At 35.8% G+C, this 22,545-nt stretch overlaps 1 pseudogene; it reads left to right on the top strand.

The window, feature by feature from the left end:
* The first annotated feature begins 4,586 nt into the window (after positions 1-4,586).
* Positions 4,587-18,141, top strand: LOC113617653 (phosphatidylinositol-glycan biosynthesis class W protein-like; annotated as a pseudogene).
* Positions 18,142-22,545: the final 4,404 nt, after the last annotated feature.

Here is a 22,545-nt window from a genome sequence, read left to right as displayed (position 1 = left end):
ACAAATGAATTAATCTCCCTGATATTCAAAGGAATTCGGGATTTTGACTCCTATTGCATTGAAGTATAATAAAGTCATGACTATTACAATAACTATATTCTGTTATTTACATAGATTCAAAATTAGCCAAAGATATTTTTTCCTGGCATAATCTAGAGGAATATAATTCTAATTCTCATTTATTTTAGGTACTGAATATTAAATTTTTAAAAACTTAAACTAGTACATTTTTGTTCAAGAGTCTTACTACTTTCTTTCCACATTTCATTGCCCTTTATTGACTCCTTATTTCAGAGCATAAATTTTATTGTCACTCTTGTCAAAAATAATTTTTAAAATTTTACCATGGAAACAATTATGCACACACATATAACTGATTATTGTTCATCAGGAATATATCATGGTATGAAAAGAGGAAAACAGAATGCCTTGATCTATGAATATATTGAAATTTTAAGAATATGTTGATTATTATATCTAACATTCAAATGGGTAATTTAAGTGTCAATATCTATCTTTTCCTATTGATCTAATCTATATAACCATCTGTCTATAAACACATTTATACACACAAGCACACATATATATGTGTATGCATATTGTTTATGTGTATTTACATAGGTGCATGCATGCACACACACACACACACACACACACACACACACATACATATAGACAGAGGAAGAGAGATGACATACATTAATTTAGCCCCAATAATAATTAGATACCTAGAGTAGTAAACTGTATAAATGCTGCAAAGGAAACAATGTTATCCTATTCTTACCCTACAGAGTATTATAATGGCAATAGGAAGATTAGGAAGATAACAAAATCCTTACTATCAACACATAAAACACATGTGATAAAGGCAATTTCTAAATTCAAATGAATGTAAAGATTAAGTGTAGTTAATTAGTGAATACATTTTCAAGGCAATGAGTCTTATGCATGGAAGACCTCAGATGTAGAGAATATATCTAAAAACATGAAGTAAATTTGAGAATAATACTACAGAGTGATAAGCACAGAACACAGTTGGCCCTCAATATCTGCAGGTACTGCATACATGGTTTCAAGCAACCATGGATTAAAAATATTTTTTTAGGGCTTCCCTGGTGGCGCAGTGGTTGAGAGTCCACCTGCCGATGCAGGGAGCACGGGTTCGTGCCCTGGCCTGGGAAGATTCCACATGCCGCGGAGTGGCGAGGCCCGTGAGCCATGGCCGCTGGGCCTGCGCATCTGGAGCCTGTGCTCTGCAATGGGAGAGGCCACAACAGTGAGAGGCCCGCGTACCACAAAAAAATATATATATATTTAAAAAAAAATCCATAAACTTCAGTAAAGCAACTATACTCCAAAAATATTTTTTAATTAAAAAAATTAAAAATATATATACAGTTGGGATTGAAAAAATGACAGTTATCAATGACCAAAAAAAAAAAATCCATAAACTTCCAAAAAGCAAAATTTGAATTTCCGCACAACAGCAACTACTTATGTAGCATTTATGTTGTATTTACCACTCTTTACACAGCACTTACATTGTTTTAGATATTATAAGTAATCCAGAGATGATTTTAAGTATATGGGAGGATTTGTGTAGGTTATACACAAATACTATGCCATGTTCTGTAAGGGATGGCACATCCGCAGATTTTGGTATCCAAGGGGTGGGTGGGATGAGGGGGGTCCTTGAACCAATCCCCTGTGGGTACCAAGGAACGACTGTACTACATGAAAACACTATATGAAAAACACAGAAAAACCTGGGTTTTATAAGAGATTCTCAGGGAATCTACTTTTGGAAAGCAGAAAGGCCATACTTAGAAATATTTATGTAGAAGACTTGGATGTTAAAATAACTTAAACTGATAGAAGTAGAACTGCTGAACATCAGTCTATGGTGCTCAGAATGAATCTCGCTAAGGAGACACAAGAGATACTTATGTTGAGCCAGAGGTGACAATGAAGAAGTTTTGGGAAGACTGGAAAAGCACTATACATACATCCATCCTCTGAAGCCTACTTTTGTTCGTAGGACAATTCATTATCAAGGAACAACCTCACCAACAAAATTTGTTTCCCAATGTGGAATAGTAGATTGAAAAACTGGCTACAATCCCTCAGTCTTCCTTATGTTCACACCTTTTAAATGTTGCTTTACATTTATTTCTATCAAGGAGTGAAGTTTCTTTTTCCATCTCTTGAATATGGGCTGTCTGTGTGACATGGTTGGCCATTAGAATGTAGTATAAGTGACAGCATGCCAATTCTGAGTGTAGGGATCAAGTCCAGAGTCACTTCCCCTCTTTTCCTTGAAATCCTTCTCAGTTATCATGTAAATAAGTTCCAGCTTGCCTGCTGAAGAATGAGAAAGAACAGGGAACAGAGACACCGTTCTGGCTACAGTAATTCTACTTAACCACTTCCCAGTTGACCATCCTGTTGAGTTCAGACACATGTGTGAGCCACGCCAAGACAAGAACAACTGCCCAGATAAGGCCAGCCCAACTGCCAAGTCATAGACTCAGCAGTTAAACCACTAAGATTTAGAGTCATTTGCTATACAGCAAAAGCTAACTGATACACATGGTCAATATCCTCCTGATGAAGGAATAAGGTTACTGTAGTTTATCACACAGGCAATCCAAATGCATTCCTATGTATATTAAAAAGTTTAATTGACACTTCACTCAATTATAAGATAAACTTCTTTTTCATCAAAATGTATTAGACAGGGCTTCCCTGGTGGCGCAGTGGTTGAGAGTCTGCCTGCCAATGCAGGGGACACGGGTTCGTGCCCCGGTCCGGGAAGATCCCACATGCCGCAGAGCGGCTGGGCCCGTGAGACATGGCCGCTGAGCCCGCGCGTCCGGAGCCTGTGCTCCGCAACGGGAGAGGCCACAACAGTGAGAGGCCCGCGCACCGCAAAAAAAAAAAAAAAAAAAAAAGTATTAGACAAGTCAGAGGTATCAGTCCTGCTTCTTTAAGTTATAATTTGAAATGAATATGCATTGTGATTTTTTTTAAATTTTATTTATTTTTGGCTGCGTTGGGTCTTCGTTGCTGCGCGCGGACTTTCTCTACTTGCGGCAAGCAGGGGTTACTCTTCCTTGAGGTGCACGGGCTTCTCATTGTGGTGGCTTCTTTTGTTGTAGAACACAGGCTCTAGGCATGCGGGCTTCAGTAGTCGTGGCGCGTGGGCTCTAGAGAGCAGGCTCAGTAGTTGTGGCGCACGGGCTCAGTTGCTCCGTGGAAAGTGGGATCTTCCCAGACCACAGATCGAACCAGCGTCCCCTGCATTAGCAGGCAGATTCTTATTGCCTGCCATTGCGCCACCAGGAAGTCCCTGCATTGTGATTTTAGTCTCTGGTGAGTTCTGCATTACTGCTCTTGCCATATGAACACCAGGAGCTTTGTTGATTGTCCAGTTCACTTCTGGAATAATCAGTATACAACCAACTTCTGGCTTTAAATCATTTTACATTAGAATGCCACACAACTGTCTAAAACATCAAAGAGAAGAAAGGAATTATTCTGCAAAAACATTTTGTATATTTTTAGTTAGGCTTAGTGTAACTCCAGATTGAGAAGCTTTCTAACATTTCACATAGTTGCCTTTCTTTGCAGACTCTGTATGTATGTATGTGTATGTGTGCATCAAATAACGAATGGTAATATACAGTAAATTGCCTTTCTTATGGTCCAATGTTAATTAAAACCAAACATCCCTTCCACAATGCAGCTAATGTACATTAATTATTCTGTCTTGTGCAGATGTGACATGAGGGAACATACAATAATTAAGGGGAAAAAAAGTACACATTGTAACAATAATTGTCCGCAATGTGAAATACTATTGCTTTTCCCCTATGAGTAACTTGAATACTTGCCAAATAATCCTCTCTCCACCATTTAAATAATGTAAATTGTTCTTTCACAATAATATATACTTAGAATTACCTTTTTATAGAGTTTAACTGGAACATGTTTATTTCCATTTACCTTCCTTCCACAGTTTTAAACAATGCAAAAATCACAATAAGTTTTTAACATTTTCTACTGGCATAAATTTAAACATAAAAAATGAGTGTTATTTTATAGAAGAAAGAGCATTGATAGCAGTCATAATTAACTTTGAATGCTACCCTTTTCTCTTTAAACTTGAGAAAATCTTTTTACTTTTCAGAGATTATTAAGTTGAAATACGAATACCTACAAGGGTAGTAGATGGAAAGTGCTTGTAAAGATTATGAGATAACATGTATAAAGTGGCCAAATCACAAATGATCTTTCCCAAATTGCTCTGTTATTAGGAACAGAAATTAAATCCATTGAGATAAATTTAGATTTTCAGATATCTAAACTCTCAATCTCAAATTATCTTTATCTGTCTTTTAAATCCTTTACCAAAGGACATTTTCTCTGCTTCTAAATAAAATTATATGATAAACATTTGAGGACCTCAATCAAATGCTGATACATCAGAAAAAGAAACTTTCTGAAGGACAACCACTGTCTCCCAGAGACTTTGTGTTCCCTCCCCAAAGGAGAAACTGGTGTTCCCCAAAGTGATGATGAAAAGCATGACTGAAAGGCAGAAATACAGCAGAGACCATTTTCGGCCCAGCACTGGTAGAGTAGATGAAAATGGTATGATGAAAGGTACTTGCAAACATGGGAAAAGAAGGATATAAGGATTTAATGGAGGTTGTACCTATATTGTGGAGGAGAGAAAATGGCTTGCTGAGAAATCAGTATTTAATTGGTGGACTACAGAAAAACTTTAAAAGATTTTAAGTGGAGAATTGATCAAATCAATAATTTATAATAAAATGTTGGTATCAACACATTTACTGATGGAATTCCTCTGAAAGATATGTCTAACTTTGCCTCCATAGAGTTAGTCTATACAAAGGTTTTCCAAAAAAATTTTTTGCCAACATTTACAAAATTGGACATATCACAATGACAAAGTGCAGACTTATGACTTTTTTAGGGTTTATTTGAATTCAGAAGATACATAAACAGAAAGCATAAATTCCTACTCAGCAATTGTAGTAGGTTTACAGATAAAGACTTAGTATCATATTTTGAGACACTGGAGTTAGCAGCTGTGGCTCCCTCTGCTCTGCATTTATGCCTCCCACCAGTACATTTCATTTATCCATGGCTTTGGTATATCTGAGACAGCTGAAATCTAATAGCTGTATCCCCATTCCTAGAATATATCCTACCCCATATAAGTCCACAAAGTACCTTCAACAGTCCAATACGTTTGTGCATCACAGGATTTTCAGTACAGGCGTTCTTTGTTTCACTACACTTCGACTCATTGAAGGCTAGATGACGGTTAGCATTCTTCAGCAATAAAGTTTTTTTTTTTTGGCGGTACGTGGGCCTCTCACTGTTGTGGCCTCTCCCATTGCAGAGCACAGGCTCCGGACGTGCAGGCTCAGCGGCCATGGCTTACGGGGCCAGCCGCTCCATGGCATGTGGGATCTTCCCGGACCGGGGCACAAACCCGTGTCCCCTGCATTGGCAGGCGGACTCTCAACCACTGCGCCACCAGGGAAGCCCAATAAAGTATTTTTTAATTAAGGTGTGTACACTGTTTTTTTTTTAGACTTAATGTTCTTGCACACTTAATAGACTATGGTACAGTGTAAGCCTAACTTTCATATGCACTGGGAAACCAAAACATTTGTGTGACTTTCTTTAACTCGATGTTTGCTTTATTGTGATGGTCTGGAACCAAACCTGCCTGCAATACATCTGAGGTATGCCTGTTCTATTATCCACATAAGTTGATAAAATGTTTATTTCAAGTCTATTTTCTCAGGCAATTGTTCTGGTTAACAATAAGCAAGAATGTTTATGGATTAAAAAATTTAAGTTTAGAAGTCAAACTTTATATTTGATTATGCCTTCATATTTATTATTTTAAAGAAAGTTTAAATTCATTTCTTGTATTATCAAAGGAGAGGGAAAGACTCTCATTTAAAAATTGTATACTCAAAGAATGCTAATTTATTACATTGATGAGTTATAATAAATTGTGTCTACATGTTTATTTAATTTCACTTCATATTTAAATATTATATGAATATTTATTTTATCACTATAGTAAAAAATTTTGCATTAAAATAATTACTTTTTGATTATAATACATAATAATTTAGCTAAATGAGTGTCTCTGTATGAACGCACTTGATTAGGCATATATGTGTCCTTGATCATAAAAATAGGGGGTTTTTGGAAGTTTGGAGGTACATAGCTGAGACATTTAGAATACTACAGTTTTGACACTATTGGGGTTATGTGATTGATTTCTGACTAACTATAAGGTAAAGTCAAGGGAAAGGCAAAAATGAAAAAGGACACAGATGGGCATGATGCTCCTGCTGGCTGGAAAATCAATTGCTGGCACTTGAAGGGAACAAAGGAGGAGAAGGGATTTCCATATCTTAGATACATGCTGTGTCAACCAGAAGCTCAAGAAAACACAGGTGGTATAAAAGTAAATCTTTCTGGATTTTGTAACTTTCAAGTTCTAATTTGGTAGGTTTGCACCAACTGTTTACATAGCCATTGAGTCAGGCCCACAAGCTTAAAAATAATTATTTGCTCTCTGAAATAATTTCATAAAATAAACCAAGTCTTCAGCCTTTAAATAAAAAAATAATATAGTATTAAAATTATGCCATTGCTAAGTGTTCATGTACAGTCTGTAGAATTAAGGTTTTCTGCTGGTAGTTTTGTTATTTTGACCCAGGATACCAGGAACATCTCACCAATCACCTCTGATGGTCCTCACTTGAACACACACACACACACACGAAGAGATGGATATACAAAAGAAACAATATACAAATTAAAATTCCAGGGTATTAGCATATAAGCTAAAGTCACACCATGAAACAGGTCTGGTAAAGGCTGTGATGCAGAACATAGTTTAATGGAAGCCCTTACTTTCCTTGTTTCTTAAACTTGGGTTTTATTTGCTTCATCTGCCTCCCTAACAGGAATCAAAGTAGCAGGGCAAGTGAGATCATCAGATATGTACAGCCAACAGCCCACTTAGGCAAACCTTAACCATACCAAAGTGGATGGTACACAAAGGAAATGGAAAATATGAAAGAATGGAGGAAGCACCACAGCTTTAGCACAATGATCTCACCTTCTAAAATGTATCACCCTATCAATGCCTTGGACTCAAGCAATTTGATCTGTAGCTTCTCCTCTACAGGAAGTGCTGGGGGTCGGGGGCAGAAAGAAGGAAGTAAAAGCATTATTCTAAGCCTTCTTTTTGCCCCTCTACCCTCATACTGCCTGTTTCTATTCATTTTATAAGTTCTGTTTATGTCTTAATAGATAAAATTAACTTCCTAGAATCATCAGCACACAGACTATTTGTATCCAGGTTTATAGATATTAAGTATATCCTCTGAAAGTGTTCTGTTTCTAAAGAAAAGGAAAATGCATTTCAGAAAAAGGCCATTAGTGAAAAGATACAAAACTTTAGCATTTTGCCATCTCATTTTGAGATGCAGTTCTGGACTTTAGGAATTTTAAATTATTCCTCTGATTCGCAGACAAAGCAAAGTTCAGTGAGGCAGTATTTTCATTAAGAAACAGTTAACTCAGTAATGGTCTGGGCCAACTGGAGAATGAAGAAAAGCAATTTAAAAGTGCACAGGATCTGTTTTAAGAATAATCACTTGTTCACCATATAAAATGAATAATTTAGATGGCCATTAGGCACAATTATTATAGGTGGGCAAAGGCAAATGGAAAATTGTATATTTTCATGGTTGCTAATTGCATCTTGGTTGAGGAAGAGAAATTCATGCATTTGCTGAATTGAACTAACACATTAAGACAAAACAACTATTTGGTTGCTTGTGAACTCATCAGAGTTTTAAATTACACATCGATCTATCTTTTTTTCTAGTTTTTAACATTTTATTATGTAAAATTATATAAATACACCAAGCATCCAGATTCAACAATTAATAAGTCACAGCAAATACTGTTTCACCTAAATCCCCACCCAATTTCTCTAATTACCCCACTCAGATTATTCTGATTAAGATTTATACATCCAATCATTTACTCTGTAAATTTTTATATTGATTTATCCTTATGTTCAGTTTTGATACCAATTCTGAGTTCTCATTTTTTTTCCCAAATTACTGAAGCAAAGGAAGTGAGCCACATTTAACAACATATATCACCACACAGCTTTTCTTTTATGAACCCACTGTTTTGGCTGATTCATGAGATAAAGGTATTGAACATATTTCAGGCTGCCTCAAGTGATTGTCATCATTATTTCTGTATATTACTTATAAAGGGGCTCAATGAATGCTTGTAGAATGAGTTCAGAGAATCTATAATTTATGACCAATTACTCTCATAAAATTCATGTCAATATTACATAAGAAAAAACACTCATAATATAAAAGCTATAACAGTGTCTACCACATATTGTCAGAATTAAGTTTGACAGTGCCTATACAGCACTTAACAAGTCCGGACCCGTGACGTACTATTAAATATTTGACCTTAATAATCATGTTGTTGTTTGTTATTAAAAGTGATTTTGTAATAGTAAGCACAAAGGAATGAGGATCTGCAAACTTTTCTGGGGCAGACTTGCCCACCTCATCATTCATGGAAAAAGAACTCTTCAAAACCTTAAAAACACTTTAGAGCTTAGATTTATTTCTTCTGTGCCAATGGTACCAAAAATAGCCTATTACCCACTATATTGATACTTCAACCACAGTGGTAGAACTTTAGTTTTTTTTCTCAGTGCAGGACCTTCAAATACTCTGGATATCAACTATGTAAATATTCTAAGAGTGATGATCAATAGCTATTGCTCTCTTCCCCTTGAAAATTTGCCTAGAATCCCACTAATTAGTGAGGCAGTATGCTCTTGCTCTAGAGCTCTAATCTCTACATATAAGAGTGTCACCTTGGGAGAGAAATTGGACCAAGAAGCGGGAGGGTGAATATAGTTCATTACTACGAAAAGTACGTCAATCAATCTAGAAAAATTATTAAGAGAAAACAGAATTGAAATTTTGGTTAGATATTTCAGTAGCATAAACTATGCTCTCCCCTGCAAGATATTAGCAGTCTAGTTGTGTAATGGACTCTAACACACATGAAATAATTTGACAACTATGTTACACTAACTACTTTAGTTACATAATATAAATGTGGCATTAAAGTACATAATTAAAACTTAACTTATGGAGAGTTCTCCAAAGAAGACATACAGATGACCGAAAAGCACATGAAAAGATGCTCAACATCACTAATTATCAGAGAAATGCATATCATAACTACAATGAGGTGCCACCGCACACTGGTCAAAATGGCCATCATTAAAAAGTCTACAAACAATAAATGCTGGAGAGGGTGTGGAGAAAAGGGAACCCTCCTACACTGTTGGTGGGAATGTAAATTGGTACAAACACTATGGAGAACAGTATGGAAGTTCCTTAAAAAACTAAAATAGAACCACCATATGATCTAGCAATCCCACTCCAGGGCATATATCTTGAGAAAACCATAATCCAAAAGGATACATGCACCCCAATGTTCACTGCAGCACTATTTACAATAGCCAAGACATGGAAGCAACCTAAATGTCCATCGATGGATGAATGGATAAAGAAGATGTGGTACATATATACAATGGAATACTACTCAGCCATAAAAAGAATGAAATAATGCCATCTGCAGCAACATGGACAGACCTAGAGATTATCATACTAAGTGAAGTAAGTCAGACAAAGACAAATATCATATGATATCACTCATATGTGGAATCTAATTAAAAAAAAAACGATACAAACTTATGGTTACCAAAGGGGAAACACTGTGGGGAGAGATAAATCAGGAGCTTGGGATGAACACACACACACTACTGCATATAGGACAGATGACCAACAGGGACCTACTGTATAGCACAGGGAACTCTACCAATATTCTGTGATAACCTATATGAGAAAAGAATCTAAAAAAGAATGACTATATGTATATGAATACCGGAATCACTTTGTTGTACACCTGAACCTAACACAACATTGTAAATCAACTATACTCTAATAAATTTTTTTAAAACTTTATCTATAAAAAATATATAATACACACAAGAATTATATAAGAATATATGTGATCATAAATGGGGTCAAAATAAAAATTAGTGGTCCTTAACTGAAGTATGGTCAGAAATCATCCCCAGAAATTGTGATTATGTAACTCTGACCTAGATCCTCAAGAATTCGTACGTTAAAAAATGTCTAGAGGAAATTTTGATAAAGACTCCTTATTGAATGACACTGGTATGAAGACTATGACGTGAGCTGTACATGTTTACAACGTACAACACAGTATATCTGCAAAAATCATCTCCAGAAGAGGTAGCATGTCACTGTATGCCTCCATGGCTTCCCTGACTGGCCTGTCAAAACTATGTATGTGACTAGCACATAACAAGCACTAAATTAATATTTGATTAACTTTTTATTTATTTATTTTGATTAACTTTTTATTTATGAAGCAATGAAAGAGAAGTTAGATTTTATTGAGTCCGTCAAATAGAATATCAGAGAAAACTGACCAAATATCATAATTCACAGTGAATTAAAGAAAAATAATTCATTAAGCAAATGAGAGAGCAAAAATCTAAGGCTCAGGTTTATTGCATGAGATGTACTGAGTGTAGGTGAAATCTAGAGCATGGAGACTCAAGGCAGGGCCAGAAAAGATACATAAATGTTTTCCATGGATGTATGTATATTATTTTAAGAGGTCTTTCTGGAAACATTGTTAAAAATTAATCTAAAAAGTGACTTCTGCTATTCAGATTGGGATAAAATCTTCATTGTATATTAGAAACTCAACATTTCTCTCAAACTATTATGAAAGTTGCATTAATTATTTTAGAAGGCCAACATATATGTCAGAGATGTTCTCTTAGTATATTTGTTCATTATATGCTTGGTTTGTGTGTCCTTTTTAATCAAATGACTGCAATAACTGTCAATATAGTACCTAAATATATTACCTGCCATGTTAATCAGAATATGCTAAACTTTATCATATAACATTTTCACCTAATATTCAATACACTTAAAAACTTTTTTTTAATTATAGCTAACTTGAATAGCTTACATCTTGCAGCACGTTAGGTTCTGTATTGCTTCAGTACTAAATTTTGGTGCGCCTTAAGTGCTCAATTTTACAACGAAATGAAAACACCATAGAAAAACAGTCCTATTACTGTGGGAAATGTGCCAACTACTGTATGTGTAGTTTCTGCCTAATACTCTAAGGGACAAGATTTATCTCCTGGTCTGAGACCTCTTCCAAATATGGAGATAGAAGCAAGAACCAATTAAATATCAGGCAAATATTTGATCATATTCTGAACCATGTTATTAATAAGCTGAACTGATTTCATTCCACTCTCTTGCTGAGTTGCCTGCATGCCTTAGTCCACTTGGGCATGGTGGAGGTTAGGGTTCATTTTTTAGAGAAATGTATATAATGTTCTTTACTTTCTGTGTTAGTAAACCAATGATAGCCAATGGCAACCCTGAACAGACTTTGTAATTACAGTGGAGCCCATTTTCTGATATCGTCTAATAAATTAGTGAAGAAACCTCAATAAATGTTCAGAGTTCATCCATATTCTTTCAGATATTTGTCTCTAAAGCCTCAGGCAATAAACCAATCAAATTTAAATAATTTTTTTAAAAGCCATTCCAGATATTGCTATGCCCTGACATGCCTTTTTTTATTTTTTTTACCTAAAATGCTCCAGGTGTCCATATCTTGAGAACTGTATAAGCCAGTCTTTAATAGAAAGTTTCATTTAGGGGGAAAACAGCATAGGGTAGAAGTGGCAATTTTTTTTTCCACCCAGGTCTTAGTGAAGAGTGAAAACTCACTTAAGTGAAAATGAATGTATCATCTGCAAAGACTTTTTTGAGACATAAATATTTTTATTTATTTATTTATTTTTGCGGTACGCAGGCCTCTCACTGTTGTGGCCTCTCCCGTTGCGGAGCACAGGCTCCGGACGCACAGGCTCAGCGGCCATGTGTCACGGGACCAGCCGCTCGGCGGCATGTGGGATCCTTCCCGGAGCACGAACCCGTGTCCCCTGCATCGGCAGGCGGACTCTCAACCACTGCGCCACCAGGGAAGCCCTCATAAATATTTTTATTAACAAGGCATCAAGGAAGTCAATTTACTGATGATTTATGGATGATCATTTCACATATTTAAGTTAAAGAGACATTTATTAAACACCTGCTAGGGCTGAAGCACTATATTCAGTACTTTAGACCTGCCCCAGGAAAGACTATTATTACAGTGAGAAAACAGAAAAAATATGTAAGCATAGAGGAGGGACTCTTAGCATACCCTGGAAGGTTTTAGGATGTTTTTTATATGACCTTTGCCATTAATAAAACCTATCTCAAGTATAAATGTATAATTACTTGTACAAGTTCATTACTTCTAGACTGCAAGGTCCATGAGGATGGTGAAAAAGTCTATTTTTGACAGCTTTACCTCCAGAGTCCAGCATAGTATTTAGCACACAGTAGGTACTCTTGTTTGTTAACTAAAATAGCAAGTAATATGAGTTCTGTGTAAGTTGTGATCAAAAGGTAAGTTAACACGTCAATCTAAAACTCCCTAACTATCCCTCCCCGCCACCATTTCCCTCAGATAACCATAAGTTCTTTCTCTAAGTCAGTGACTCTGTTTCTGTTTTGTAAATAAGTTCATTTGTGTCCATTTTTTTTAGATTCTGCATATAAGCGATATCATACAATATTATTTAAAATGGATAACCAACAAGGACCTACTGTATAGCACAGGGAACTCTGCTCAATATTATGTAACAACCTAAATGGGAAAAGAATTTGAAAAAGAATAGATACACGTATATGTATAACTGAATCACTTTGCTGTACACCTGAAACTAGGACAACATTGTTAATCAACTCTACTCCAATGCAAAATAAAAAGTTAAAAAAAAAAAAGATAAGTTGAATTAGCTGGGCAAAAATGTTTGCTGGGAAGGGCGAAGTTGAAGTGAAAGAAAGATGGGGTAGGATATTTGTGATAAGGCTATGTTACACTGAGTGGCGATCACAAGCCAAGGTATGGAGCCTGATAGGTGTGGGGTGCCACATGTGATATAGTTCCAAACAGGGCATTCCTGGAGATGGAAGCCTGAAAGTTAACTAGGGTTTATCCAAAACATGATAGGCTATGTTTCCCTTGGTAAGGAGCTAAAATCCATGCCTGAAGGACAAAGATGGCATAAACTTGCACTAATACTATCACTACCTTCTCAAATAAACCAAACAGGCTTAATTATTTTGTCACTGATCAAAGCACACTTTCATGCTGAGCCAATATGGTCTCTGAACAATGGATTTAAGCCAAAAATAGAAACCTTTTTTGCTGAGCCTGTTCAGGACAAAGAGAGGCTGTACAAGTTTTTCACGAGGGAGTAACAGCATCAAATGTGTGGTTTAGCTTACATTTTGTGTAAGGTTGACAAGAGATACTGCATGCAGTGAGATAATTTATGAAGTAAATCTAATAATTTATATGAAATATAAATAAAATATTCTATATTAAGGAAAAATGCCATGTGGAGCCTTGTTTTGTAACTGTTGATTAATTTATCCATTGTCATTTTGTTAATTTCCTAACATATTTATTTGTTCAGTTTTTATTATTTCTTCCTTCTCCTTTTTACTCCTTTGTAGTAGAACTTATAGTTTATTTTAATTCCATAAGAAATTGTTTTTACTGTTTATATACTCAGTAAGATTTCAAGGTACTGGACTTCCCCTCTGGAAATTGGGTTAAATATTTTAATATCTACAGTCTTTTATATATGGCTTATTTCTTTAAGTCTTCTGATAGAACATTCTCATACTACATGAGCTGCCCTAGATTAAAACAGAGCTTACTTTGGGTATAACTCATTGATTAGTATTTTCTTATGGAAACAAATAAAATACATCCTTTTAAACAAATTCCCTACGATAATTTTCATTTTACTTGTCTGGAGAGAATGAAATATGTTTATTAATATTACCTCCATTTTTAATTATTTTTCTTTATTAAATATAAATCTGCATATATTCTAAAGAAAGGTTTACTATGTGTTTTAACTCTCAGATATAATTAATTAATTTTATTCCAATGCATTTTTCTTTCAGATAGTTTTGATGAAAGGGAGAGCAACTGCCTGCATACATTATTTTTTTCACTTGCAATGTTTAAAAAATGGAGGTGATAGAAAGATATTGTCTTACAAAAATATATCGCACAGAAAACTAGAACCAAATGCCCAAAGACTGTCAAACAAAAGCTGTAAATCAGAGGTTGAAAGTTTGATTTCACAATTTTCTAATATTTACCACTTCACAATCCATCACGAAGTTGTTGATCTAAAAAAACCTAGGATCAGGCATCTAACAGATTGCAGTTTTGTTCACAGTATTTCCATAGCAGTGAGTTTTCATTTTTCTACTTAAAGATTTCCAAATATTCATGCCTAATTATACTAGTACAGTACCATATCATTGATCAAATTTTTTTCCCCATAATCATTTTAATAATAACATCTAAATACTTCAATTTAAGCCTTATTCATTCTTTCCTCAACAAATTTTTCAGTGTCCTTGAATACAATAAGACGTAAATAGTCTGTTTCTTATGACACTTTCACCCACTAACTTTAGCATCATCAATGGATCTTGTATACAATATTTCTTTCTCTGGTATTTGCCTAATGGAAATTTCCTATTTCCATTGTTCCTTCTACATTCTACTTTAAGAAAGACCTGCTCTTCTCCATTATTTTTTTCAATTATTCATTTTTATAAGGAGGATCATGAATATTTATATTAGTCCACAGTTTATCCATAATTTGTATATCCATAATTTATCATAAACTGTTCAAAAATGAATATCGTTATTCATTTTGTTGTTCAAATTGTCCCAGATTTGGCCATTGAGATCTTCATGTTGGTGCTAGTGTCTTTTTTTATGACTTTACCATATTTTTGAGCACTTCATTAATTAGCATCCTGATGTTCTAGACTTACCTTGTAATTCACCTAACCTCACAAGATTTTTCCAAGGAGCCCTGATTTTTTTTATTGGAAAATAGTATTTAGAAAGCAAGGTTTGGATGGTAGTTGTGCTCACTGCCATTAGATACTGTTCCTACATACGAACATGTACATCTATATATTTCTATGTCTACCCATTTGTGTGAGTGTGTGTGTGTGTGTGTGTGTGTGTGTGTGTGTGTGCAATCGCATTGATAACTCTCATTCCAATCTATCACTACAGGGATCACTCTAGGCTTCCTCCTTTCCTTATTTGTAATTGTTTTCTCTAATAGTGTGAAACCTGACTGTCATGCACAATATTTTTACTTACTGTAGTGACACACGTAAGTAAAAATGAAGATGTTTCAGAATCACAAATTCTCCTGTAAGAAACAAATTTATTAACTAGAGTTAATAATCAACTATAGGGCTTCCCTGGTGGCGCAGTGGTTGAGAGTCCGCCTGCCGATGCAGGGGACACGGGTTCGTGCCCCGGTCTGGGAAGATCCCACATGCCGCCGCGGAGCGGCTGGGCCCGTGAGCCATGGCCATTGAGCCTGCGCGTCCAGAGCCTGTGCTCCGCAACGGGAGAGGCCACATCAGTGAGAGGCCCACATATCACAAAAATAATAATAATAATAATAATAATCAACTATATTTCAATAAAAATTTTTTGAAAAAAAGATTAATATGGAGTAAGACCAATAATTTGTCAAACCACTGACAGAACGAATTAGTACTCAGTTACAAAATATGTCAATTATGTCTTCAAATTAATGATTCCTAATAGTATTTTTAATTTAAATAAATATGTGAAGCAAAGAACTTTGAGCCTGTGATTACTTACACATCCTACTCATCTTTAAGAATTTAGCTGAAAAAAATTGGGATGAAAAAACAATAGAGAGATAAATAAATGTAGACACAGGCATACATCATTTTCTTGTGCTTTGCTTCATTGTGTTTTGCAGATATTGCTTTTTTTACAAATTGAAGCTTTGTGGCAACCCTGTGTCGGGCAAGTCAATTGGCACCATTTCTCTAACAGCATGTGCTGACTGCAATTCTCTCACATTTTGGTAATTATCATAATATTTCAAACATTTTCGTTATTATTACTTTTGTTATGGTGAGCAGTGATCAGTGAGCTTTGATGATACTATTACAATTATTTGGGGGCACCACCAATCACACCTATATAAAATGGCAAACAATCAACAAATGTTGTGTGTGTTCCGATTGCTCCACCAACAGGCAGTTCCCCCATCTCTCTCCCTCTCCTCAGGCCTCCCTATTCCCTGGGACACAATATTGAAATTAGGCCAATTAATAACCCTACAAATGTTTCTAAATATTCAAGTGAAAGCAAGAGTCACACATCTCTCACTTTAAATCCAAAGCTAGTACTGATTAAGCTTGGTGAGGAAGGCATGTCAAAAGCTGAGATAGCTGCATCAGCTGGAAGCACTGCTTGGAAGGCAGAAGCTTACGTGGCTCTCTACAGCGGGGCACCGAGACCACCAGGAGCACATGAGGAAGAAGAAAAAATGTCTTCTGTCCTCTACTCTGTATCCTGTGTAGAAGGCTCCTGATCATTCTCTCACAGCATTTATGTTCTTCTTCACATACCTGGAGAACTCTATTCTTCGTTCACTTTGCTTTCCTAATAGTTCCTCTAGTGATCACTTTGACCATTTTCTCTTCAGTTGTCCTCCTCGAGGACCTCGTTGTAATTATCTTGGGGGCAGGGCTGCTCTATGAAATATACTGCGGGAGAACTTTCTATGCCAGAATGCCTGTTCAGAAAATCCTTGAAAAATTCTTGGAAGTCAGTCCCAGCCATCTCTGTTTCCGTGTAATTAACAGTGCATTTATTGCTGTTGCCATTTTGGCTGTGGACTTCCCACTTTTTTCCAGAAGATTTGCCAAAACTGAGCTCTATGGGATAGGAGCAATGGATTTTGGAGTAGGAGGTTTTATTTTAGGGACTGCAATGGTTTGTCCAAAGGTTAGGAGAAAATATACAAAAGGGTCCAGACTTTGTTATCTTACAAAGTCATTGTACTCTGTTTGGCCATTACTTTTCCTAGGAATGGGACGATTAGTCATTATAAAATCCATAGGCTATCAGGAACATTTAACTGAGTATGGAGTTCACTGGAACTTTTTCTTTACCTTAATAGTTGTGAAATTGATAATATTAATGCTATTGATTATTTTTTCCCTAAATAAATCCTGGATTGTGGCCATCAGCATTACTGTATTATACCAGCTAGCCTTTGATTTTACCCCACTGAAACAGTTAATTTTATATAGCACTGATGGCCGTGGCACAAGGGTTGGTTTATTAAATGCCAACCGAGAAGGAATAATTTCTACCTTGGGGTACATGGCAATACACATGGCTGGTGTTCAAACAGAGTCATACATGCTTAGAAAAAGATCACACATCAAAGACTGGATAAAAGTAGCATATTGGATTCTACTGACAGCCACTGGCCTCTTCATATCTCTTTACATAGTTTAGGTAAATGTAGAAGTAGCATCTGGAAGAAAGGCCTATTTAGGCTTTTGTATTCAGATAGTTGCTTCTTGCCTGATCCTTCTTAGTAGTTTATTACTGGGTGATATAATTTTGAGTTTTGCCAAATTTCTAATTTAAGGGGCAGCAGTACCATGTTCTTAGAAACTTATCCAGTCACCTACTGCAAATGAAAAGCATTCAGAATCTCTAGTCTCTGAAGCTGAAAGAAAGGAACGCATTCTTTGTTTAATCACAGCAATGAACAGAAACCAGTTAATTTTCTTCTTGCAGTCAAATGTAACAACTGCCCTAGTCAACCTGTTGGTAGATACATTACACAGCAGTACCTTGTGGGCCTTATTTGTGCTCAATCTGTACAGGTTTACCAACTGCTTAATTATATATGTGCTACACTTGTAAGATAAGACAATAAAATTTTGGTGATCAATACGGGTAGTATATGCTTTGAGCAATATTATATTTTTTTCTGTCTAAACGTATATTTTTATTATTTTTTTTGAATTTTTGAATTTTATTTTATTTTTTTATACAGCAGGTTCTTACTAATAAAAACCTAACTGAGAAATATTATTTTAATGAGGAAGAATAAATATAAAATATGAAGAAAATGGGTTTTTGGCAACCCAGGGTTAACTGTATTTCATTATAAAATTAAGTTTCACTCCTACTCTAACAGTAGTGATGCTTAATATTTTAAATGTATCTCAACACTATGTAAAACAAACCAATACCAAAGAAACATAGCCTTGTGACTTGTTAGAATATTTATAAATTTCAGTATATTTTTCTTTTTTAAAAAAATTTTTGTGGAAGTCTAGTTGATTTACAACGTTGTGTTGGTTTCAGGTGTGCAGCAAAGAATCAGTTATACATATACATATATCCACTCTTTAAATTTCAGTATTTTAAAGAAACTGTTGTGTTTACAGTTGCACCACTGGAAGACTGGAGGGTGGGGAGGAGGATTTTTACTTTCCATCTTATATCATGTATTATCATTCTGTATTTTTTATTGTATGTATTTTATAATATTTACATTAAAATATCTCAGTTGTGGAATTGTCACACACACAAAAAAAGCCGAGATAGGCTGAAAGTTAGGCCACTTGTACCAGTTAGCCAAGTTGTTGATGCAAAGGAAAAGTTCTTGAAGGAAATTAAAACTGCTACTCCAGTGAAAATACAAATGAGAAGAAAGTGAAACAGCCTTATTGCTGATATGTAGAAAGTTTTAGTGGTCTGGATAGAAGATCAAACCAGCCACAACATTCCCTTAAGCCAAAACCTAGTCCAGAGCAAGGCCCTAACTCTCTTCAATTCTATGAAGGCTGGGAGAGGTGAGGAAGCTGCAGAAGTAGTTTGAAGCTCATTTTGCTTCATAAGGTTGAAGGAAAGAAGCCGCTTCCATAACATAAAAGTACAAGGTGAAGCAGCAAGTGCTGATGTAGAAGCTGCAGTGGGTTATCTAGAAGATCTAAGATAATGAATGAAAGTGGCTACGCTAAACAAACAGACTTTCAATGTTAACGAAACAGGTTTATATCGGAAGATGACATCTGGGACTTTCATTGCTAGAGAGGAGTCAATGCCTGGCTTCAAAGCTTCAAAGGACAGTCTGATTTTCTTGTTAGAAGCTAGTGCAGCCCAAGACTTAAAATCGAAGCCAGTGCTCATTTACCATTCTGAAAATCCTAGGGCCCTTAAGTATTATGCTAAATCTACTCTGCCTGTGCTCTGAATGCAACAACAATGCCTGGATGACAACATCTGTTTACAACATGGCTTACTGAATATTTTAAGCCCACTGTTGAGACCTATTCTTAGAAAAAAAAAAAGGATTCCCTTTCAAAAATATTACTGCTCATTGACAATACACTGGTAGTCACCCAAAAGCTCTGATGGAGATGGACAAGGAGATTCATGTTGTTTTCATGCCTGCAAACATAACATCCATTCTGCAGCCCATGGATCAGGAGTAATTTAGAATTTCAGTTCTTATTCTTTAAGAAATACATTTCGTAAGGCTATAGCTGCCACAGATAGTGATTCCTCTGATGGATCTGGGCAAAGTCAGTTGAAAACCTGAAAAGGATTCACCCTTCTAGACGCCATGAAGAACATTTGTGATTCATGGGAAGGGGTCAAAAAATCAACTCCTGTTCATAGAACAGGAGTTTGGAAGAAAGTGATTCTAATGCACATGGATGACTTGAAGGGGTTCAAAATTTCAGCAGAAGAAATAACTGCAGATGTGGAAGAAACAGCAAGTGAACTAGAATTAGAAATGAAGGCTGAAGATTCGACTGAATTGCTGCAATCTCATGATAAAACTTAAATGGATGAGGAGTTGCTTCTTATGGATGAGCAAAAAAAATGGTTTTGAGATGGAAATTACTCCTGGTGAAGATGCTGTGAAGATTGTTGAAATAAAAGGATTTAGAATATTACATACACTTAGTTGCTAAAGCAGTGGCAGCATTTAAGAGGATTAGCTCCAATTTTGAAAGAAGTTCTACTGTGGGTAAAATGCCATCAAACAGCACTGCATGCTACAGAGAAAGTGCTCATGAAAGGAAGAGTCAATCAATGCAGCAAACTTCATTGTTGTCTTATTTTAAGAAACTGCCACAGCCACTCCAACCCTCAGTCAGCAGCCATCAATATCTAGGTAAGACTCTCCACCAGCAAAAATATTACAACTCCCTGAAGGCTCAGATGATGGTTAGCATTTTTTAGCAATAAAGAGTTTTTTTAATTAAAACGTGTACATTATATTTTTAGATATAATGCTACTGTCCACTTAATAGACTATAGTATAGTGTAAACTTAACTTTTATATGCACTGGGAAATCAAAAAATCTGTGTGACTTGCTTTACTGTGATATTCACTTTCTTGTAGTGGTCTGGAACCAAACTGGTAATATCTCCGAGGTATGTCTGTATAGAGACAAATGGGCTAGAGATAGGGACAACTGGACAGACAGACAGACACACACACACACACACACACACACACACACACACACACACACACACTGGGAAAGACGCATTACAGGTTAAGGGCCATGTTACCTTAAAAGAGCCATCACCGTAATAGAATACCTCAGAACAAATGGACATAAAATTTTCAAGAGCAGTCTTTGGTTGTCATGGACATACTCTTTATTGCTTTTCCTCCCTCTATCCCTTCTAGTTTGCTTCCTTCCTACCTCACATTTTTTTTTTAAAGACATTCTTTCTGAAAACACACTTACATGAGGCTGATGCTAGAAAAAAAACCCTTGTCTGCTCTCAGGCATATCACAGTCTAACTAGAGTACAGACAAGTAAACAGAGAATTGCAATAAATAATTATGGAAGGTATTATGGCAGTGATATGCACTGGTTGCTTCGGAATACCATAGGACCTTTGGAAGCACGATATCCTCCTTCAAGTTACTGGCTGGCACCACCCTTATCACTCTATTCACTGATTACATATGATTCTATTACTAGTTTAGAAATCATTTGTATTCATCTGTTCTGACTACTATAACAAAATACCACAGACTGAGTAGCTTAAAAACAACAGAAATGTATTTCTCACAGTTTTGGAGGCTGAAAGTCTGAGATTAGGGTGCCAGCATGGTCTGGTGAGGGTCTTCTGGATTTCAGACTTCTTGTATCCTCAGATGGCAAAAGAGGGTAAAGGGTGATATCTTGGGCCTCTTTTATAAGGGCATGAATTCAAATAAATGGAAAGATATCCTGTGTTTATGGATTGGAAGAACTAACATTGTTAAAATGTCCATACTATCCAAAGCCATCTACAGATTTACCATAATCCCTATCAAAACACCCATGACATTTTTTCCCCAGAACTAGAATAATCCTAAAATTTGTATAGAACCACAAAACACCCTGAATAGTCAAAGTAATATTGAGAAAAACAAAACAAAACACAAAGCTGGAGGTATCACACTCCCTGATTTCAAACTATACTACAGAGCTACAGTTATTAAAACAGTATGGTACTGGCACAAAAACAGACATAGATCAATGGAACAGAAGACAAAGCCCAGAAATAAACCCTATGCATTTATGGTCAATTAATTTACAACAAAGGAGGCAAGAATATACAATGGGGAAAAGACAGTCTCTTCAATAAGTGGTGCTGGGAAAACTGGACAGTACATGCAAAAGAAGGAAATTAGAATATTTTCTCACACCACATACAAAAATAAACTTAAAAAGGATTAAAGACCTAAATGGAAGACCTAAAACCATAAAACTTCTAGAAGAAAACATAGGCAGTATGCTTTTTGACACTGGTCTTAGCAATACTTTTTTGGATATGTCTCCTCAGGCAAAGGAAACAAAAGCAAAAATAAATGGGACCTAACCAAACTTAAAGCTTTAGCACAGCAAAGGAAACTATCAACAAAACAAAAGGCTGCCTACTGAATGGAAGAAGACATTTGCAAATGACATGTATGATAACTGGTTAATATCCAAAATATATGAAGAACTCATAGAATTCAATATCAAAAAATAAACAGTCTAATTAGAAAAATGGTCAGAGGAACTCAACAGGCATTTTTTCAAAGAAGACAAACAGATGGCCAACAAGTACATGAGAAGATGCTCAACATCACTAATCATCAGAGAAATGCAAATCAAAAACCACAATGAGATACCACCTCATAATGGTCAGAATGGCTATTATCAAAAAGACAACAAATAGAAAGCGTTGAAGAGGATGTAGAGAAAAGGGGCCCTGGTATACTGTTTGCGGCAATGTAAACTGGTGCAGCCACTATGAAAAAACAGTATGTGGAGGCTCCTCAA

This window comes from Aethalodelphis obliquidens, unplaced genomic scaffold (assembly GCF_003676395.1).
Source record: "Aethalodelphis obliquidens isolate GAN/ISIS:26980383/991018 unplaced genomic scaffold, ASM367639v1 scaffold4, whole genome shotgun sequence".
Classification (NCBI taxonomy): Eukaryota; Metazoa; Chordata; class Mammalia; order Artiodactyla; family Delphinidae; genus Aethalodelphis; species Aethalodelphis obliquidens.
The sequence above is the reverse complement of the archived record's forward strand: the minus strand, read 5'-3'. Positions and strand labels throughout refer to the sequence as shown.